Source organism: Chelonia mydas, chromosome 2, assembly GCF_015237465.2.
Source record: "Chelonia mydas isolate rCheMyd1 chromosome 2, rCheMyd1.pri.v2, whole genome shotgun sequence".
Classification (NCBI taxonomy): domain Eukaryota; kingdom Metazoa; phylum Chordata; order Testudines; family Cheloniidae; genus Chelonia; species Chelonia mydas.
This window is the reverse complement of record NC_057850.1, coordinates 15,623,613-15,646,763: the sequence shown is the minus strand read 5'-3', so window position 1 is coordinate 15,646,763 and position 23,151 is coordinate 15,623,613. Positions and strand designations below refer to the sequence as shown.

General features: G+C 46.4%; 1 protein-coding gene across 3 annotated transcripts in view; it reads right to left on the bottom strand.

Annotated features, from left to right (window-relative positions):
• Nucleotides 1-23,151, bottom strand: part of ST3GAL1 (ST3 beta-galactoside alpha-2,3-sialyltransferase 1) — a 119,073-nt gene that overhangs the window by 54,952 nt on the left and 40,970 nt on the right. The window contains exon 1 of one of the 3 annotated variants that reach the window (XM_043539060.1): nt 9,541-9,638. The exons of the other annotated variants lie outside the window; for them this stretch is intronic. The gene's annotated coding sequence lies outside the window, so the exon portion shown is untranslated. Of the gene's footprint in view, nt 1-9,540; nt 9,639-23,151 lie in introns of those variants that run through there. 3 annotated transcript variants of the gene reach the window in all.

The window sequence follows — 23,151 nt, the reverse complement described above, 5'->3', positions numbered from 1 at the left end:
GATGATCTCAGCAGGAGCAGCAGGCATTATCTCAACACAAAGATAGCAGAGGAGATGTAACATCTGAGCTAAAATCTCAGGTTCAAGTGTACATCTCCCACTGGAAAGTTTGGGATGATACAAATGTGCATTCCAGAATAGAATTTCACCAGCGTGGCACTTTCCCAAACCCTTGCCCTTTCCTGCAGCCCTTTGGTAGAGAAGAAGTGTAATTACTTTAAAAGATAGCCACTGAACTCTGCCTTCATTCACACAAGTGGCTTTCTTCCCAATAGACCTCAGAACTTTATGTGCACGGGAATCACTTCACTCATGACTGAAACGTAGCCATATCTGGGGTGCAACGTGAGAGCTGTTTAACAGTGCACCAGCATCGCTACACAATAGCTTGGAAGAGGACGTGAAACTATTGAGTCTTATTGACAATGAAGGGGTGATTTAGACAGGGAAATGTTACCCACTTTGGAATTAGTTCACCGTCTGGGGTTCACACTCCCACGCTCGTCAGAAATGTCATGGCAACTTTTGAGGTGGAATTTTCAAAAGCTCTCAGCACTGGCCTAAAGCTGAAGTTTCTGATAAAACTGCCATTGATGTCAATAGCACAGTCAGGCCAGTGCTGGATGCTTTCGAAAATGCCACCCCTAATGACCATGTGGGCAGAGACTTGGGCTGATGTCTCATTTGAAAATAATAAAGCACCAACAATTGACAGCAGAGATTTGTTTTTCAAGCGGGAGTAGCCATACTTTTAATCTACAAAAAGAAAAGGAGGACTTATGGCACCTTAGAGACTAACAAATTTATCTGAGCATAAGCTTTCGTGAGCTACAGCTCACTTCATCGGATGCATTCAGTGGAAAATATGGTGGGGAGATTTATATACACAGAGAACATGAAACAATGGGTGTTACCATACAGACTGTAATAAGAGTGATCAGGTAAGGTGAGCTATTACCAGCAGGAGAGCGGGGGGAAAAGACCTTTTGTAGTGATAATCAAGGTGGGCCATTTCCAGCAGTTGACAAGAACGTCTGAGGAACAGCGGGGGGAGGAATAAACATGGGGAAATAGTTTTACTTTGTGGAATGACACATCCACTCCCAGTCTTTATTCAAGCCTAAGTTAATTGTATCCAGTTTGCAAATTAATTCCAATTCAGCAGTCTCTCGCTGGAGTCTGTTTTTGAAGTTTTTTTGTTGAAGAATTGCCACTTTTAGGTCTGTAATCAAGTGACCAAAGAGACTGAAGTGTTCTCCGACTGGTTTTTGAATGTTATAATTCTTGACATCGGATTTGTGTCCATTTATTCTTCTACGTAGAGACTGTCCAGTTTGACCAATGTACATGGCACAGGGGCATTGCTGGCACATGACGACATATATCACATTGGTGGATGTGCAGGTGAACGAGCCTCTGATAGTGTGGCTGATGTTATTAGGCCCTATGATGGTGTCCCCTGAATAGATATGTGGGCACAGTTGGCAACAGGCTTTGTTGCAAGGATAGGTTCCTGGGTTAGTGGTTCTGTTGTGTGGTGTGTGATTGCTGGTGAGTATTTGCTTCAGGCTGGGGGGCTGTCTGTAAGCAAGGACTGGCCTGTCTCCCAAGGTCTGTGAGAGTGATGACTCATCCTTCAGGATAGGTTGTAGATCCTTGATGATGCGTTGGAGGGGTTTTAGTTGGGGACTGAAGGTGATGGTTCGTGGCGTTCTGTTATTTTCTTTGTTGGGCCTGTCCTGTAGTAGGTGACTTCTGGGTACTCTTCTGGCTCTGTCAATCTGTTTCTTCACTTCAGCAGGTGGGTATTGTAGTTGTAAGAATGCTTGATAGAGGTCTTGTAGGTGTTTGTCTCTGTCTGAGGGGTTGGAGCAAATCCGGTTGTATCGTAGAGCTTGGCTGTAGACAATGGATCGTGTGGTGTGGTTTCAGTGAAACAGGGGCAAAACCCACAGTTTCTTCACCTTTCGTTAAAATCTCCCCAGGGACTTGCAGAGAACCTTTTATTTCATGAATTCAGCTATTGTAAAAATCCCATTCTACTCTGCTTGTTTTTAACAGATCGGTGTTGGGTTTTATCTTCTTCTTTTTTTTTTTTTTTTTTTATTAAGAGAGAAAAAAAGTGCTGAGAAATAATGACTGTGTCCATACGTAAGTCATTACTAACAGAGTTCAGCAGACAAGAGCCCCCATGGGGGAACTGACATATGACTTTTTGCGAAGGAAATTTAGCAGCTGCTGAAGGGCGTCACTGTTTTTCAGAAGCATTAGCAAGGACGGAGAAGTGCTCTATTTGAGTCATCTAGACGCTTCATCCTGATAACTCACTGCCGTCAGCTCGGAATTTGACCAGTAATGGCTGCTTGTTCTCATGGGGTCACTGCCCCACTTTGTAAGAGAACATGAACACCAGAGAAATAACTGCACTGTGACCTGAGTTCTTTTGATCATTCCCACGTGCTCATTTAAAAAGAGAGCCTTTTAGTTAATATATCTTCAGGTGGTATGAATCGATGCAGCACTATTGACTTAAAGATTTATTTCAATTATGCTCCTCTGACTCACATCAGCCCATTGTCAGCAGTACAAATAATTTTCTTACATGGGCAGCAGAAATGTGTACAAGATAGGGAAACAGAGCAGACATAGGTAGTACATTGGGCGGTTATGGGTTACAGTAAATAGACATACTATGAGTGCAAAAAGTTATCTTGTATTTAAAAACAAACTCAGTTCACCCCTCTTGAGCCAACTCTCCTCTAACAGGGCGGCGTTTTAATCTACTACAGGCATTTCTCATTTCCATACTGGGCATTTGTTTTTGCATCCACAGGGCTGAAATGTATTTATTGGCTGCAGTCACGCCTATTTGAGAAATAGAGCTGTGCCTAGCTTGAGTAACTCAACAGCATGCTGATAAGTTCAAGGGAGACAGAGCCCAGAGACAACTTTGGCATCGCCTTTTAGCACCAGACCAGAAAACTTTCAGCTTAAAATCATTAAAAATACAGCTGTTTATGATGACACCAGATTCGATTGGAGCATAAGGTTACACGAGCCTCAAACTATGGGCCTAGTTAGGTCCTGGTTTGCATGGCAGAACGATGAAGTAAAAGGCATAAGGCTTGCCCCGATTCCCTTGTGCCTGCTACATGCATCACAGATAGCAGCATGGGAAGGGAAGCAGGTTTTACAGAGCAGGGCAGATTTAAGGGTCAGAGCATGGTCAGCAAATGGGCAGCCTGGGGCGCAATGGTCACATCACCTTAGGCTTTTTTAAAGATAAAAAGGTAACAAAAAACAGAAAACAAAAATCACAGGCCTAAACAAAAGTGGAATCTCACCCACATTGTGTTAGTTGCATTTTTCCAGTGATTGGAACCTTGCACCACAAAGATACTTTTCCTTGGCAAAGTGTTCTGTGATGCGATCCAGTTCCAACTTTGCTGCTCCATTGTCTCAATTGCAGGAAGAGCAAGGTCCCTCAGCTGTGTCCGTGGTAGTGCAAATGCACGTTCATAGTGCTCATAGTGCACTCAGCACTAGCCATGCCAGTTGGTAGGGTGAGAAAAAGTCAACACAACGCTTCCATTTCTGGAAAAACAGCGTCAAGAGGACTTGACACTCTGAAATTTTATTCTTTGTAAAATAATGCAACTTGAAAGCCAGTGCCGTGAACCAAAGCTAAAGAAAAATATGAGTATTGTCCCAGGGGTTTAAGAACTTCCTCCTTTGACTCTTCTAAAGTTATATTCTGAAATGGACCGGGATGGAGGAAACCAAGTAGAGTAGCTACCTCTTGAAATCCCTTACATCGATATTTTAGTTCCCGACCCTATTGTCTAAGACCTTGAAATATCTCCTTTGATGGTTATCCTTTGCTTCTAACACAGAACCTTATTCAAATTCATCCTCCATGTGACATACCTCTTCCTATGGCTTGGATAGTTTGTAGTTTCAAAACCCAGTGCTTCCCACCTGTCCTGAGATTCTTTTACAAATTTCCTCACACTTTTCTTCAGATCTGAGCTCATTCGCAGTGCTCTCAAATGTCCAGAGAACTTTGAACAGGTCAATGGTTTTTGACTGAAGGATTACAGAGGTTGCAGTCATGATCACAAAGCTCCTATGCCATGATAACAGATTGAGGTAGGACACCACACCATCAAAGACAGGTTGCTTTTTGCTCAACGTTTGTCCTCACTACTCCAGTGTTCAGCCACAGTTTCATCTTCCAGGCATTCAATTATACTCTGAAAATTTACTGTCATTGCCTCAGTGGCTTTCATTTGAGCTGCCCATCTACTCTTGCAGAGTGCCTTTAGATGTAAAGGTCTCCTTCATTTTTCAGAAGCCTGTTCAATTTCATCTGCTGCATCAATCCTGTCAACTTCTTCAGTGGTCTGAACTGCATCATCAAGTTCGTCTTCCCTTTGCAAAACTGTACTCTCTTGAACAAGTGTTTGACAATAAAGATTATTTTTAGTTCTTTCCGTTTATGGTTAGAGTCTGCAAAATATATAAATATGTCCTGCAAAGTTGCAAAGAAAAACTTCAGGTCTTGACTGGACTTTTTTTCAGCAGCATGCACCAAAACTAGGTTAATTTGATATCCTGGGCAATGGGTGTTTGGTGCATACATGTTGTCTCCCTTGCCTGAAGATACTCTCTTATTTTTGCTGGCAATCTTCCATGCGCTCTGACGATAACAATGGCCCCATCATATCCTTGTCCAGACACGTATTTGGGGTCTAACCCATATTTGCAGAATACAATATTAGTTAACTGGTCACACAAGAATGCAGCATCTGCCTCATTCACTGCCACAAAGCTTACAAAACACTCTTTTATATCTGTTTTTCCTTTGATAAGATCATTATTAACAAAGCGAAGCAAACTGGCCATTTGATCAAAATGGCTAATATCCATGGTTGCATCTTCAATGACGGTAAAAAACTTAACTACTTGGCAACTATTAAGTACGCACATCCTGGTTTCTGATGCTAAAAGACTTATAAATTCATCAGTAGCTGTCTTGCTCAAAGATTTGATTCTCTTGGTATCACTATTAGGCGGGACAAAAGTTGTATTTTGTCTGGCATGTAGCTTAATGATACTCAAGTAAATACCACAACTGTTGCTCTCCAGAACTTCACAGGGGAGACAAACTAGCTAAAGTTTTGACTGTGTCAAGTAGGGTTGCCAACTTTTTAATCGCACAAAACCGAACACCCTAGCCCTACTCCTGCCCCGAGGTCCAGACTCCTTCCCTGCCCCTTCCCTGAGGCCCCGCCCCCCGCTCACTACATTCCCCCTCCCTCGGTGGCTCGCCCTCCCCCACCTTCACTCACTTTCACTGGGTTGGGACAGGGGGTTGGGATGCAGGAGGGGGTGAGGGCTTTAAATGGGGGTGCGGGCTCTGGGGTGGGGCCAGAAATGAGGGGTTCAGGGTGCAGGAGGGGGCTCTGGGCTGGGGCAGGAAGTTGGGGTGTGGGAGGGGGTGAGGGCTCCGGCAGGGGGTGAGGGCTCTGGGGTGGGGATGGGGATGAGGGGTTTGGGGTGCAGGAGGGGACTCCAGGCTGGAGCAGAGGGATTCAGAATGTGGGAGGGGGATGCGGGTTGAGGCAGGGGGTTGGGGTGTGGGATGGGTGAGGGCTCCGGCTGGAGGTGCGGGCTCTGCGGTGGGGAAGAGGGGTTTGGGGTTCCTAATATTTTCAGATGCTTGTTTATCAAAACATGCCTTGATACTATGACGTTTCACAAACTATAAATCTGGCACTGTACATGTTGTTTGCTTGTCCCATGAACAGACACTGACTTTAGCATATTCTTTCAATTATTGTTAACCATGTAGACTTTTGAGTTTCTGTACCCCTGAACAACAAACAAATGTGACAGTATGCATAAACTGACAGATATGCTAAGCCATTCGACATGCAAATCCACATGCGGTGCATTTTTCATTCTGTAAAATGAAGAAAAAATGATGGCTTGTAGGGAAAAAAAAGGAAACAATCCATTTGGCATATCGCTTTCAGTGGGCTAGCAAGGACCAATTTGTACAAGCATATGCAATTGCTCAGCTGATAAAACTGAATCTTGAAAGTAACTTATCAGATGGGAACATCAAACCTGTTCCAGCAAGACGACTGTTTTGACCTGCTTCCTTGTTGATCTGCTCATCTACAGGGCCTTTGATTTTGTTCCTTTCAAGTTCATTTACAAGGTCTTTGGGTTTGGGGGGTTTTAAGATCATCTATGGGATTTTTGGCTTTGTCAGTTTGTAGCTGAACCATGATAAAAACCTGCATCAGGGCCCATCTTTTTGCTGCTCTGCTACTGGCAGATGGGAGGAGGAGGAGAAGGGGAAAGTGGGGTGTCATTTGCTGATCATTAAATCTGCCCCTGCTACAGAGCTTCTTCATTCCGACACCCATGCAGATGGGTGGGATGGGGAAGGAAGTGGGTGGAGCTATGGCTCTTGCGGAAAAGGATAGGACGTGATCCTGTAATTAAAGACTCTCATAAGGCATACACACAAGAGGGCTGAATTAAAGTTCCCGGGCAGCCTTAATTCTGGAATCTCCTAATTATGGAACTCTTGACTTTGTAACTTTAATGTTCTTTTAACATTGTTCTCTGGATGTAATTTCTATAGACTGGAAAAGCTCGATTTGGTCCAATAGTCTCATCTGCTAATCACACCCATGGTACTCCCATGCTATGGCGTTAGCTCTTCTGAAGCTCCAGGCAAACAGGAAAATAAAGCAGTGATCATGTCAAAGTATCTTAGGATCTATAAACTCACTTCACACAGGCAGTGCCTGTAGACCAAGGCTTTGTGCCCTTTGAGCTGTGTCATGAAGCGTTTACTTCCTAAGCATTATGACTTACACTGCTAGGGTCCTTTTACAGGCATGTCTTGGTGCTGAGAGACTGGTCTGAGTCTTTCCCTGGGGATTTTGCTACTGCACAGGTCACTTCGCTTGGACAGAGTGATCAGTACAGAAAAAGGATTCCCCAAGGAGACACAAAGCCACTAGCATTTACAGGATCTTAACGTTATTCTGGCGTTGCAACAGCAAGGGCTGAGATCCACACTGTATGCTGCTTTTCAATCACATTTTGGTTGGCAATTCAGGATGACTATTTTCTAAGACAAGTCTTCAATTAACCTAAAATAATAATAATAATAATAATAATGGTGTATTCACCCAAGGACCCAGCTGGACTTTCAGAGGGGGAAGGTGAAGGTGGGTTTCGAGATGAAGAGGGTTGTGTCAGATGGCATGTGCTTTGCAGTGTGGGAATGTGTGGTGGAGTGTTCCCATCAGCTGTTGCTTAGAGAAATGCTGCAGGCAAGAAAGCAGGAAAGACAAGCTGGGAAACTGGGCCCTTAGGGCTAGATCAGTGGTTCGCAAACTTTAGTAACCCGAGCGCCCCCATCCCCTCTCTCCCTCCCTCCCAGCGCCTCCTGCACACAGTGGAACAGCTGTTCTCCAGCATGCCGGAGGTGCTGGGAAGGAGGGGGAGGAGTTGAGGGAGGGAGGGGGAGGAGTTGATCAGCGGGCCCAGGGTGTCCATGGACCCCAGTTTGAGAAACACTGGGCTAGATTGTGCTGTTTATGCACAGCCCTGCATATGGATGGTGTGGAGCCAGCCCATGCCTGGGGTGGGGGGGACACTGGGACAGATTGGGCACATAAAGGGGGATTGCACTATGATGCTTCTCTCTCCCCTCGACCCCCACCCCCAAAGTGCTGGCCCCCTCTGCAGGTTGGTGACGAAGCCCCACCTCCTCGCCACCCTCTTTTGGATAATTTGCTTGCTTTGGGGGGGCATTGCTCATGGGGCTTGCTATTGGGCTGTTCCCATGGGTAGGATCTGCAAAGGGAGAAAGAAAACTTCTTGCGCGCCCTGACCCCGACAAGCCCATGTGAGGGTCAGTTGCAAGCTGACCCTTAATGAGGAAAGGCCAGAGTCTGCCATCCTTAATGGAGCCAAGCTCTCTTGGAGAATTAAAAGGTCCTATAGAGTCGGGGTTAAAGCAAGGGGGAGAGGCACCACTCCCCTTCTCTCCCTGCCTGGAGAGAGTAGCACTCCTCCACATCCCTCCCCTTTAGTCCCCCAAGGATGCAATGAGATCTCCCTTCCCATTTCTATCTACCTGAACCTCTACTATTGACTCCAATCCAGGCTGCAGGTCTAGCCCTAACTGAAGACAGTGGCTGGACAAACCCCTTTATTTCCTCTTACGGTAGCTCCATCACCCAGCCCCCATGTAGAATAGAAAGCCGCAAAATGACTCAGCCAAAGGATTCAGGGAGTGGTAATCCTGATTAAATGGTTAAGATGACACTGAGTAACTAAGGCCCTTTGCAACTTCCCCAAGTCCCTTGCTAGGACTCACATCCGCTCAGCACCTGCAAAGCAGAACCAGGAAGCACTCCTTTCTCAGTGTTGAAACTTGCCAGGTGCTCAGCAGCTCGGGCTGCAGTTTTGAAACTATTACGCTGAGCTCCATTGCACTCTCACAGTAGCATTAAGCAACAACAAAACCCAGACGTGCCCTTGGTATCGTTGTCATTGCTGTCCGGGGAGACAGGCTCCTGTAACCAGCCACGGCCCTTCAGCAATGCTCTGAACCTGAGCGAGGTTTCACGGGGCAGCTCAGCATACCTGCTGCAAGCCGCTCACAATACGGCTTTGTGAGAACACAAAGGAGCCCATTCACTTTGGCTACACACTGGCACATCTCTATTTTCCCCTGAACACAGTGCCTATTATTGCAGGCTTTCCCCCTTCCTAGAAGGACGCTGCCTCTCACCCACTTGTTTTGTGGCTGCCACTCTCCCCGTCCCCAGTGACACTGGGATTCGGGAGCAGAAAGAGAATGAAATCAGCTTCCCCTGGAGTAGCATTATTATTACTATATTGTGGTAGCACTGAGGAGCCCCAGTTCTGGCCCATGATCACATTGTGCTAGGCAAGGCGGAAAACCGTCACAATGGCGTTCCAGAGTCCTAAATCCCAATAAAACTGCTACTAACACTAAAAAACTAATAAATGTAACTATATACAAGAACAAACAGTCTTTTTACTGAAAAAGGGAAAGTGTGTCACAAGGAACGAGAGAACAGCAGGAGCTCCAACTCGGGCCATGCGGCGGTGAGAAGGAACTGAGGTCCACCCCGCCCTTTATCGTCTCGGTCAAACCCAGGAGGCGGAACAAGGGCGCATGAGCAGACCAACGGACACCTAAGGAGCAAAGGAAAGCTACCCTGGACAGCTCTGGGCTTCAGCTAAACAATTGGAGCTGTGAGCGTTCAACACCTCTGAAAGTCCCCACTAAGGTCCCATTTCTGCAAGGTGCTACATACCCTCCGCTCCTAGTGCTTTTGCATGATCAGGCCTTAAACTTTCCCCTCATGAACACTGCTGTCAAAGCAAAGGCACAGCAGTTTCAGACCCAGTTACTCATTCCGTAATGGTTCTGATGCCAAAGAGCAAGACTTGATTGTAGGTAATAACCACACTTACACTTTATTCTTTTGGGCTTTCTCTGGTGAAATCCAGCCCTGATGTGTGAGATCACTGATTTCATTGGTATTACATCTCAGCTGAAGTAGGCCAGACATCTTCAAATGGTTGTACAAATGTCAGCTAATTAATTAAATGATCATAAGAGGGAGGAAGAACGGTCTTCATAGACTCATAGAATATTAGGGTTGGAAAAGACCTCAGGAGGTCATCTAGACCAACCCCCTGCTCAAAGCAGGGCCAACCCCAACTAAATCATCCCAGCCAGGGCTTTGTCAAGCCAGGCCTTAAAACCCGCTAAGGATGGAGATTCCACCACTTCCCTAGGTAACCCATTCCAGTGCTTCACCACTCGCCTAGTGAAATAGTGTTTCCTAATATCCAACCTAAACCTCCCCCACTGCAACTTGAGACCATTGCTTCTTGTTCTGTCATCGGCCATCACTGAGAACAGCTGAGCTCCATCCTCTTTGGAACCCCCCTTCAGGTAGTTGAAGGCTGCTATCAAATCCCCCCTCACTCTTCTCTTCTGCAGACTAAATAACCCCAGTTCCCTCAGCCTCTCCTTGTAAGTCATGTGCCTCAGCCCCCTAATCATTTTCATTGCCCTCCGCTGGACTCTCTCTTATGGCTAAAGAAAAAAAGACCAGAAGTCCTGAGATCTGGTATATGTTCCTGGCTGGAGCCCTGACTCTTTGCATAATCATGAGCAAGTCACTTTGGCCAACATACTCAAAGGGGGTCCTCCGAGACTCTCAAAGCTCTTGCAGACCTTATATTTAGCCTCCTAACACTCCCCGTGAGGGAGGATGTTGTGGTTAATCCCTCTGGCAAACGAGGGGTTGCTGAAACACTGTAGTACCACAACACAGGCGTGAAATGCAGCATTCTACAGTTGCTGCAGTCGGTTACAGCCAGAGGCAGAAGTTAGGAAGGTGACATGGGAATTCCACAACGTGGCCAGGACACCCGGGATAACATCAGCGTATGGAATATGCTCACATGACTACTGCAGGTGGTCACAAAACTCAACTGAGAGGTAGCACACCCAGCAGAGCAGTGGCCTCTAAGGCTGTGCTAGGGCATTGGTTCAAAGAGTTGAGTGGCACCTTGGCACCCTTTCTACAACAGCGAGGGGTTCCCTGGAAGGCTCCCATGCAAGTGCTTCCCTGTCCCGTGCCAGCTTTGTGCACTTGAAGGCATGGTGTTCACAGGCAGGCTGCGTGTTCAGGCTGGCTAAATAAACTGCACTTGACGTTTTGTTGCATGTATTTCGTTTAACTCCCACAAAGAGTTTTACAAACAGTATTACAAAAAGGTTGATCTACAGAGAATCCTGTAGACAAAAGGACCTTGTGCTTCTCTTTGTAGCTCTGTTGAGCCTTCTCCTCCACCTCTCTTTTCAACATGAGCGTTTGCAACTGGATTGTGTTGTCATGGCAGTAATAAAAAACAAAAGCAAACCATCATTTCTTATTTCTTTAAAAAGACCCAATACTTGGTATCACTGTGTAAGGTCTCTGCCTTTAATTATAAATCAATGTTATACCTGCTATAACACAGGGGATTTATAGCACTAAACTGCACTAAACTAAACCGGAGTGGCTGTCACAGCATGATGCATATAGGAAGCAAAAAAAGGAGGGTACTGCCGTTTGTCTGTAGTGCCTATTACTGTGAATGTGTAAGTACAGTAAAACAACCACTTAGGGCGTACGAACACACACAGATATTCCAGGGTTTTTACAAACTGGTGGTTGGTTTTGCCACCCATTCTGGCTTAACGTAAGAACTCATCCTTCTACGCAGAAGCAGTGCTACGATAATACAAATAAAATAATAATAATAATAAGACAGGCAGGCTCAGGAGTAAATGGAAGAAACTATGGGCTACCTCCAATATAACTGGCTAGGAGAAGCTGGGTTAGCAGCCCCAGGTCGATAAAGAGAGCAATGCTATGCCTCTTGCTTCTAGTTACAGTGACTTAATAGAAATTGCAAAGTCAGCACACAGTTGGCAAACGTGTGTCAGCGTGAGGGGGATAATGAGAGGGATCGTGCACAGTTTATTACTCTGAAGGTCTTGATTTTCCTGGTCCCCTAACGCCTTGTGCAGGAGTAACGAGCAAGACACTCAAAATGTCAATGCTTCACCACTGTAGCAGGAGCACTGGGTTATTAGGCAGCCTTGAAACGTGCTTCTGAACAAGAAAAATCTGTTGACATGGCATTAGGCTGTCAGCTGCCAAGGCATCACCCCTGGCAGGATGTGGCATGGAAGAGGGAGGAACGCAGAAGGGCGGACAGGAACCCAACAAAGACCTGAGAGACAATGTAAAACTGTTCACAGCATCAATTTATTAGACATCAAGAAAAATAAGGAGGATGGGAACCACCTGGTGCGGGAAAGCGAGTGGGCAGCCACCGAGATGTGCCCTAGCTTTCCGTCTCAGGTAAGATTCGGGTGCCCATTTAATTCTGCAAACAGCAGCGCCAGGAGGCTGTGTGGAGCACAGGTTTGGGTGTTTCTAGGCTTGCCAGTGTTAGCTCAAAGCAAGAGCATTTGTAGCTAGTGCATTAGGATTATCTGCTGCCCCTCTCTGCCTGTGCATTATTTGAGTCTTGCATTATTTGAACCAACACTTCTACAGTTTGAGGAAGTTTTAGAGTCAATCTGACCATGACAGAGATAGACCAGAAGCTGGTGCAATAAAAGGTAGTACCTCACCCAACCTGTTTCTCTCATACCCTGGGACCAAGACAACAACAACAACACTGCAAACGTGTGGCGATGTCTATTCCGCATGTGCAATACTCTTATTTCAGATCTAAGTCTGTGTGCGGGTTAGTCCCAATTCTGTGCAGTGCTTCATGCCTATCCTCTTCTGGAGCCCCAGTGGTCATTCTGGAACAAATACAGCCATGCAAATCCATTCACGTCAATGCAATTACACTAATATAACTGAGGGCAGAATTTGGCACTAGGAGTCTATGGGTGGATTTGTCAATTGGACAGTGTATGTAGATTTTCCCGTTCTTTTTCACTATGGACTAAATCCTGAGGTCTTTATACACCAGGTCCAAATCAAGTCTGCTTGAAGTCAGTGGGACTTTCCATTTAGTTCCATGGGCCCTCAGTCCTTACTCAAATTCCCCATTCTCCAATGCACGAAGGACTTGAGGATTACTATTACTGTATATTTACAGTAGTGCCCAATCTATGTTAGACAGTTTCCAAACACTCAAGACGGATGGCTCTTGTTCCAAGCAGCTCACAATCTAAGGACAAACAGATTAGAGGAAGGGGAAATCTAGGCAATTTATATAAAAATTAACTTGATTTACATTAAGATGCATGGCAGAAGTGGGTCTTTAGTGTGGACAGGGTAGGGGACTTGCAAATGATCTCAGGATGTGGCATGATGGGCCTAATCTAAAGCCAGTCAAAGACAATGGAAAGACTCCCATTGACTTCAATGAGCTTTGGATCAGAACCTATATTTCCAAGGGTATAATGAACAGCATCTAGTATCAATTACCAGATTGCCATATTAATCAGAAATGGATCACTCTGTACCCTAAAATATCAGCCTCTCTCTATTCAAGAGCAGTTTTCTGTATAAGGACAGAAATTCATTAATGATCACTACAACTGATTGTTACAGTCGGGAAATAGATAAATAACTATTAGGAATGCCACTCAGTCATTATTATAATTAAGCAAGTATCTGCTTCTTTTATTGTTGGAACCCAGCCCCTTCTACTACCCCAGTTCCAAATCATGGAGTTGGCAGGCACAGGCATATCAGTATATTAGAATAGATAAGAAAGGAATTTCTGGATCCAGTCACTGGTTGGTCAGGTCATTTATCATCTCAGTTAGTTCAGGTCACCAGTTATTCCCTATTTCCAGAAAGGAAAGTCCATTTAGATTTCCTTAGCTAGATCGGCGTTTGCTTTAACTTTGCTCAATTGTATGGGGATTTTCTCCCTGAATTAAAGATGTTCTCCCTGTATTGTTCACAAACAATTAAAAATCAGAGAATGCCAGTCACAGCATCAGGACCGGCCGCATGGTTAGGTCATACATCTAATCCATCCACAGCATTTGTGCAACACCCAACCCACAGCTGAACAGTCTCCAATCCTCATGTTAGGTGTGGGCAGAGTGGATCACATGAACCAGTGGTAGACAGTGGCTGGCCTCCCATTCACTGCTCACACACTCCTAGCCAGGACTGCAATATCAAGGCCTAAGCAGCTCTGAGGAACCTTAGTATGGCAGGTGACCTCATAGGCAGGTGCTCCCTCTCTAGTATCTCTTCCAAACTGTGCTGCCCTTGTGAAGGAAAAGGAAGGCTGCCATTCTGGTTTAAATAGCCAGCCCCACAGTGCCTGTCATCCAGTATTTATATTTCTTAGTTCAAGCCTCATTAAAAGCCCAGTTACTGGCCTTTTGAACACTGAATCAGCGTTCAAACATTTAGCCCATGCTTTTATGAGACACTGCCAATCAAGTGTAAGGAAAATAAATATTGAATGTTGCCTCTCTCCGTTTCATCTTCACATCAAATATGGCATGAAAAAAAAAAAAAACAACAAGAAGCCAGTATGTAATTATATACTAATACCGACAGGATTTTAGAGTGCAGGAGGTTCTGCTAGGCTCTTATCTCTGAGTGGAGTTTTAAAGCATGAACTGAACACACACAAAAAATCCCCCTGCTTCGTGCTTAGGGATGTTTCAGTCTTTTTAGCATCACAACAGTATACAAATAAAGTGCCAAACACATTAACCTTCCTTGACTCTGCTTAGTCCTAGCAAGGGAGAGTCAAAGCCACAAGAATGCAAGATCCCAGCAGAACAAGGCACTGAAACATCTTAAGTGACTCTGTTTACCTTAACCACCCTGTACAAAAATACCCCATTATATTGTTATGATGTGGCATTGTCAACTTCCCTTTTTCAAAGGTCCCCACAGTATACTGTGTCTTTATATCAAGATGCTATTATAACCCTTCTGCCAGTTGGAGCCAGAAGCAACCAGGGCCGGGTTCAATATCTAGGGCAGGGGTTCTCAAACTTCATGGCATCACGACCCCCCTTCTGACAACAAAAATTACTACATTACCCCAGGAGGGGGGAGACTGAAGCCTGAGCCTGCCCAAGCCCTGCCGCCCTAGGTGTGGGGGTGGGGGTAGGGGTAGTAGGAAGGGGGGAAGCCTGAGCCCTGCCGTCCCAGGCTGTGGAGGGGGGCCAAAGCCCAAGGGCTTCAGCCCCAGGCAGAGGACTTGTAGCCTGAGCCCTGTCACCCAGGGCTGAAGCCCTCAGGCTTCAGCTTTGGCCCCGGGCAGTGGGGCTCGGGCTTTGGCTTTGGTCCTGGGCCCAGCAAGTCTGGCAACCCCATTAAAATGGGGTCCCGACCCACAGTTTGAGGACCACTGATCTAGGGGTTCCTTTGCAACAATACAACACAGAGCCAGCTTGAGCCCCCACCCAGTAACCTGGGAAAATTACACACCACCCCTAGGTCCCTCTGAGAGGCAATACTTCCCCACTCACAAGTTCAGAGTCTGAGTGCAGAAAAGAAACTTTTAATGAAAGGAGAGAGGTCACCTGACTTTAATTAGTGAAAATGCCACAAGCAGGATTCATAAACATAAAACTGTGAGCAGGACACCTACCCCAGAGTCCGTGGGGCAGAGTCTTCTGCCTCATGTTCTTGAGTTCTACAACCAAAAATTCCTTTACTGTGTCCCTCTGTGCTCCCTCACCATACCCCACCCACAGTAGCTGTCCTTGGTCACTGAGGACCCAGGGTTCAGAAGTGCATCTGTGTCTGTTCACCCTCCACCCAGGGAAGAAGGCACCTTGCTTGCTCCACCATCTGAGCACTTGCTTTGGCCTGCCACCACCCCACCAGCCACGGTTCCTCTCTGCTGGCTGCAGTTCCTCACTGCCTGGCCACCCTGCCAGCCACTTATTCCACTCACTGCCTCGCCAGCTGCTCGTTCACCAGCCAACTGTCACCTTCTGCTGCTGCCTGCCTCTCTGCTGTGACCTCTGTGCATCAGTCTCTTAGTAATTTTCAGCTCTTTGCAGCCTGGGCATAAACACTGTCCCACCACAAGTGATTTCAGGTCTCATTTGAGCACTTTAACACAACAAAAGGCTCCTAATGAAGCCTATTTAGCTCTCTCTTTGAACAGTGGGGAAGAACAGGTTAAACCAGTCTGGGAACCCTTAGGGAAAGTCCTCACCTCCTGGTTGGGATAGCTGTCCCCACCCCTCTTACTTTGAGAGGTGTCTGGCATTTGAGCCCCTTGCTTACCAAGTTCCTTTCAGCTAAGGGTGACCCCTCAGTCGGGACAAGCTCAGCACAGTTCTTCTCCCCTTTAGTCATACAATGAAGATAACATTTCACTACCCCTGCATTCAAATTTAATAATTTTATTAAGATAATGATGAAGTAAAAAGAAAACCAGAAACTTCTATGCTTAAACTTTGTACTGTTATCAGGGAATAAGGTATAGATTATCAAGGGGTGCGAAATTCGGTTTAGGAGCGGGTGGCGTAAGGAATACATAATCTGCAATCTCCCCGATTGGGAGTAAAAGTTTAACGGGTCAAAGTACAGACATTGAGCTATGGGGGTATGTTGTCCATATAATGGCTATGTTCAGGTGTGGAGTATAATGAGCGGGTACGACGATGAGGATGGATCTACCCTCATTTGGTGGGATTTATTGTTCAGTGAGTTTATGGTTCCAGTTCATATGGTCCAATGGAAAAAGTCTCTCAGTCCCTTTCCCATAGTTGATGCATGATATCGTACTGGCTCACGCTTCCTGGTACTGTCGGTGGCCGGTGATGTGTTTGATGTAGATGTCCCTGGACCATTGGATGGTGTCCGAGACCATGAGGTGCGGCATGAGCTGTGCGTAGCGTCGACCGATCCCACAGGTCCGCAGCACACGCTCGTTGCAGGGGTCCCAAGCGCCCAGGGCTCCGACGATCAGGGCATCCATCTGCACCTCGTAGCCCTTCGCTCTCAGGGTGTCGGTCAGGGGGGCGTATTTTTCCAGCTTACGAGCTTGGGATTCGTGGAAGGCTGGGGTCCTGTTCTTGAAGGAGGTCGTGATGTCAACGAGGATGACCTTTTTCTGGGCCTCGTTGGTGACTACCACGTCAGGTCGCAACTGGCTGTCAGTACCGGGGATGGCGCAGCTCACGGCGACCTCCCCCAGGCACGGTGCGATGGCTTTCACCAGGCGGTTCTGGATGGCGTTATGGCACAGCTGCCAGGCTCTGGAGTGGGGCTTGCAGCTGCACAGGACGTGGGGCAGGGTCTCGTTGGAGTAGCTGCATTTCCTGCAACGCTTGTCTTGGTTCCCGTGGTGGACGGCTCCGTTGAGTGGGACGCAGTTGAGCCGGGCGCGGTGGATGAACCGCCAGTTGGCGAAACAGGTGAAGCCGCCCCCCCGCAAGGAAGTGGCTGCTGGCATCCAATTTGCTGGTCAGTTCGAAGGCTTTACCCTGGTCCGGTTTATGCTTCATGGTTTCCATGTACAGCGAGTGGATGGCCGCCTTCAGGGTCCTCTCCAGCATGTCCCTGGCACTCAGGGTGACGATGGTGTTGTCGTCGGACCTGATCTGCGGCACCAGGACTCCCAGCTCTTGGCGCTCCTCGCACCACTCCCAGCGGCAGCCGATGCGCTTCCCCAGGCGACACGTGGCATTGCGAGTGCGGGACCACAGTGAAGCGATGTCGCCACTGTCCTGTCTGAATTCGCCATCCAGGGAACCGCTCAGGAAGCTGGCAGTGTCTTGGTTGGAGGGGGCTCTGCCGATCCGCTTCTTTGTTGCGTCATGGAGGGCATTTACTGTGATGTTCCTTACCATGGCATCAGGACACGTCAGCAGGCGGAAGGTGTGGGTGATCACCACGATGTCACACAGGTCACCCATGTGGGGGACATTGGCACCGCCATGCCTGTGGGTGATATAGACCAGCTCATTGCTGGCTCTCTGCGGAAGGAACAGTCACTTCTTCACCAGCTGCCGGACGGACGATCTTGTCTGCCTTGTTGAGGGGGTACCTTCGCCACGGCGGATCTCCTTAGGATGAACGAGATGCGGGGGATCAGGAAGGTGTTCAGGGCGTTTATCTTCTGCCACGGTGCTAGCAGGGAGGCGTTGATCTTGGCGGCATCCTGCAAGATCTCCTGGATGGTGTCCTCGGGTGTCTGCCGGACACGGAAACCCGCTGAGGTGCCAGTATGCCTGCCCCTCTGCCAGCGGGATGACGGGCTCGCCCTGGATCTGGAACCCTGTCATCTGCACCGAGTCCCTTTTGCTGCCGTCGATGTGAAGAGATGCACACTTCTTTGCATTGAAGCGGAGCCCCATCCAATAGGCAGCTCGACTGGTTACATCTAGCATATGTTGGAGGTTCTCTGGGTCGTCCGCCGTCAGGACCAGGTCATCCGCGTAAGTCAGGACGCTCACCCTCTCACCATGGAGATTGAAGCCATCGGCGCCATTGGAGATCGCTCGCAGCAACGGCTCCATGATGAGGTTAAAAATGATGGGGCTGAGGGACAGCCCTGCTTAACTCTGCTCCGGATTGGGATCTTGGTGGTCTCCCCTTCGACTGAGAGAATGGTGGTGCTGCATCCCTCGTACACCTCTCGGATCCCTCGTACACGGAGGAAGTTCTCTGGCATCCCAAACTCCTGGAGCGTGGCAAAGATGTGGTGGTGGGGCATGGACCCAAAGGCGTTAGCCAGGTCGAGCCATGCTACCGTGCACTGCCTCCGCTCCCTTCTGGCCATTTCGATGATGGTTTGGAGGACAAAGTTGTGTTCACAGCAGCCCTCGCAGGATATGAAGCCTTTCTGGGTGGAGCTAATGGCTCCCCCGCTCACCCACCACTCCGTGATCCTCGACGCCAGGCAGCTGGCATAGAGCTTGTACATTGTGGAGCAGAGGGAGATGGGCCTCCAGTTGCTGGGGTCATCCCACTCACCCTTCTTGTACACCAGTACTATCATGGCCTTCTTCCAGGAGCTGGGAGTCCGGCACAATCGCTTGCACTGGTTGAAGAGCGTAGCGAGGACCAGGCAGCCGGGATCTCGCTTTTTCAGGAGGCTGTAGGGGATGCCGTCTTTCCCAGCAGCTGTGTTTTTTGTTTTTGAGAGTCTGGCCATCACTTCCTTGGGCGTAAAGTCAGTTTCCAGGACACCTGCTTCGTCGACACGGGACAGGGAGCGGAGGCACTCTGGGCGCTGCGTGTCATTCTGGGCTACGCGGTCGAATACATCCTTGAAGCAGCTGTAGAGATGCTCAGATGGGATCGTGCAGTAGGGCGAGGGCCCGTCTAGGATCTCCCTCATGGCTTTGGAGTGGTTTGCCTGGTAAAGTGATTTGTAACCCAACACCAGCCAAAGCTGATCACTTGGAGCTACACAACTCCTGTCTGCTAGATACCTAGAAGAGTAGGTATGTTCATATAAATACAGTTTGCTCCTGAAGTCTCTCCCCCTCCTGAACTAGCTGTCAGGGGAGAGTTCATTCAGACCCTGCTTACATTGTTACTTATTAAAATGACCAATCACAAATCCTCACTAGCACTGGAGCAGTTTTGAAAAGGAGTGTCCTCTTTTGCCATGCCAAAAGGAAATTTCCTAGCTCATGTTATTGATTAAAAATGTACCCCAAAAGCTATTCTAGCTATGGTCACACGCTCAAACCAGAAAACTCGATCTTCCTCTCCGCAGATGTTTCCTGGCAGTGAAATCATATATGTGAGGCTTTTACCCCAGATTGGTTCCAGCTGTCAAACGCTTGGAAGACACAGTATATTCTAGAGACCTTTGAAAAAGGGAAGATGACAATAGCACATTGCCACACTACAACAGTGTATTTTTGTGTAGGGACGTTAGGGTAAACAGAGTCACTTAAAATGCCTCATAGTGCCTGTCAAGGTTCCTTCCCCACTCTGAATTCTAGGGTACAGATGTGGGGACCTGCATGAAAACCCCCTAAGCTTATTTTTACCAGATTAGGTTAAAACTTCCCCAAGGTACAAACTATTTTACCTTTTGTCCCTGGACTTTATTGCTGCCACCACCAAGCGTCTAACAAATATAACAGGGAAAGAGCCCGCTTGGAAACATCTTTACTCCAAAAATCCTCCCCATGCCCTACACCCCCTTTCCTGGGGAAGGCTTGATAAAAATCCCCACCAATTTGCATAGGTGAACACAGACCCAAACCCTTGGATCTTAAGAACAATGAAAAAGCATTCAGTTTCTTAAAAGGAGAATTTTAATTGAAGAAAAAAAGTAAAAGAATCACCTCTGTAAAATCAGGATGGTAAATACTTTACAGGGCAATCAGATTCAAAACATAGAGAATCCCTCTAGGCAAAAACTTAAGTTACAGAAAGACACAAAAACAGGAATATACATTCCATTCAGCACAACTTATTTCATCAGCCATTTAAACAAAACAGAATCTAATGCATATCTAACTAGATTGCTTACTAAGTTCTAAGACTCCATTCCTTTTCTGTTCCCAGCAAAAGCATCACACAGACAGAGAGAGCCTTTGTTTCTCCCCCCCTCCAGCTTTGAAAGTATCTGGTCTCCTCATTGGTCATTTTGGTCAGGTGCCAGCGAGATTATCCTAGCTTCTTAACCCTTTACAGGTGAAAGGGTTTTTCCTCTGGCCAGGAGGGATTTTAAAGGTGTTTACCCTTCCCTTTACATTTATGACAGTGCCTTGTTCTGCTCTGATCATGCATTAAAGCCACCTATGGGACTTGGATGCCCAATTCCTATTAGTCATCAGTCTCAATCATCCATTTGAGATGGCGGAAATGGTCACTGCTGGTATAAGCGGGCACAACTCCATTTGCTTCAATTGTTCTGTACACTCTTACATCAGAGGTGAATTTCTGTCCATAACTGCTTTGGAAGAGCCCATCCTCTCCCACAGCTTCCTATTGAACCATCTAGGAAGCAGCATTTAAATACAAGAAGGCAAAGCAACTTTCTTGACTGATCTTTATCCTGGATTATTTAATTCTGGAAAGTAAACAGTTTGTGCGAAAGCCACTGCACATACTAAAGTGGTACTGCACCGTTTGCCTATCGATGCCCACCAGAGAGAGCGAACGTGCCTGTGCTTAGTGTTAAGTATTTGGCCTGGCAGTTTGATTTCATGTCGCACAGCAGTTATTCAAAACAAGAGCACCTATTGGCTTCATGTCAACTGCCCTTTAGGATTTAGCCTGTCAGGTTGCATTGCCATATGCTCTTTATTTTAGTAGATTTCATCCCTACACATTCACCACGGGATGTTCTTGTCATCAGGTCCAATCAACACAAGCCTCCCCAAACAAAATTTGACTTGTAGAGCACCCCGTTTTCGTTTGAATGAGCATTTGGTTGTAATTTAGCACTATTCATTCACATAGAGAAGGAAAATGGTTTAAAATGTATCAGTGATTTGTTTGGAGAGGGCAGGGAAAGATAAGCAATTCAACTCAATTCCCTCTAAAATTGTTCCTTCCCTGGCTCTAAACATTCTGTAGCTTCCCAGTCAGGGAAGTGAATCTCCACTCTCCTATTCTGTGTGTTTTCCTGTGGTTTGGATTAGGATTTGTGGAATATACTCTGGCACACCATTCCTCTAAATTGAACAACTTCCAGACCTTCAAGCTACTTCCTCCTCTCTAGGAATTCCAAAAACAAAGAAATAATTTACAACACATGCAGACGGACACACACGCATGCACCCACAAAAAACACACACACGCCCGTCTTATCAACATTCTTCACCTAGCTAGCTGTGCAACCCTGTTCCTGGTAAATTTTTAGACTTCCCTCAGCAAAAAAAAAAAAGAACCTAACATTCTGTGGAGTTTAAACACACGTATTGATGTGAACCATTTCCACATCAGAAAGACTGAATCAACTCAACACTACCTGAACCCTGACAAGATGATCCACCAACTCAATTATGAGTAATAGTCAAAAGCCTAAACCCTGCAGACAATTATAGAACACTTAATCACAAAATTTAATCAGGGAAATAATTAGGCACTTTATCCTGATTAATGCACAAAAGGACATGTGACTTGAAGCTTCCATTGCCAAATCAGAATTATACATGGGGAATGGGGAAAATGCTGTCAAGGTGACAGACTGTATCCTCTCTCCAAAATGTATGAAAAACTGAGCAGAAACTGCATGCCAGACCCTTGGACTTCAGTGAAGCTACAGTGATTTACACCAGCTGGGTATCTGTCTCCTTAGATTGCATTGCTGTAATGCACATTTCACAAAGATCAGATTATTGTTTGTATTACGGTAGCACCTAGAATCCTTGACTTAGCTCTGATCCCCATTGTGCTAGGTTCTGTACAAACACATAGTAAGAGACTGTGTTAAGTATAGTATAGCAGATGCTATCTAAAAAGTTTAAGGTCATGGAGCAAAGCAGTGAGTAGAATCCATAAATCTCCTGAATTTCATGCCAGTGTCTTATCCAATGTACCACCCTCCCTCTACAAATAGTAGAGATATAGTATTAGCTTTGATAGGTATAAGGTACAAGAACATACAGTTAATACGTTTTCTACTCACGACTGTCTAAGCAAAGTAATTTTCTCCACTACATGCTAATAAGAGGGTTATACAGTACTATTTTCTCCTCACTTCAAGGTGCTGGGAAAAACTTGTTAGAGACAACCACAACATTCATACGCCAGTTATCTAAATACTGGAGGCTCCAGGCAGAGGCTGCTAGAGAGAAAACAGTCTGTAAACATTCCCTGGCAATTTTATAACTAGTAAATATGTAAGGATGGGCTGGGGAATAGACTAGATGACCCAATAGGTAATTTCCATCACTAAACTCTGGGTTTTGTTGGCTGGGAAAAAAATTGTTTAAGCCATTATGGAGCCATGCTACTTAAGGGTTGACAGGGTCATGAGAAGTGACTGAGGCCTTGCCTGGCTGGAGAAATGCGTCGGGGACATAACGGTATACATGATTTTGCCCTTGGAGTAAACAAAAACAGTCATGTTTAAAAATGTGCGAATCAGTTGTGAGTAAACCCAGGGGTCTGGTCATGGCTAATCCCAGCGGAGACCCTAAGATTAACCTCAGCCAGCCGACATGTTCTTAGGAAAGAGTTGCCCCTTGCACCCTGGGTGCTAAGTCTTTTATTATGTCATGTTAGTGAACGTGTTTTGTAACAGGACGCCTTTTCCTCAGTGTCGGTCTAAGGAGAGAGACAGAGGGGCTCCAAAAACATTTAAAAAAATAAAATAAAAGGGGTCAGTCCCTCAGTGAGTGTAAATCAGACTGGTGTAAAAATACCCTCAAGTGGATGAAAATCAATGGAGCTAGGCCAATTCACCAGAGGGTCTGGCCCCAAATTCTAAACCACCCTCCTTAGATTTTATGAGCTGATTTTCTTTTAATTATAACAAATGATAAACACCCACACCCCTCAAGTGATAAATGAAACCCTTAAATATAAGACAAAGGATCCGAAAAAAGTGAATTGTAGTCATTTTTCTCTGACTCCTCAGCAA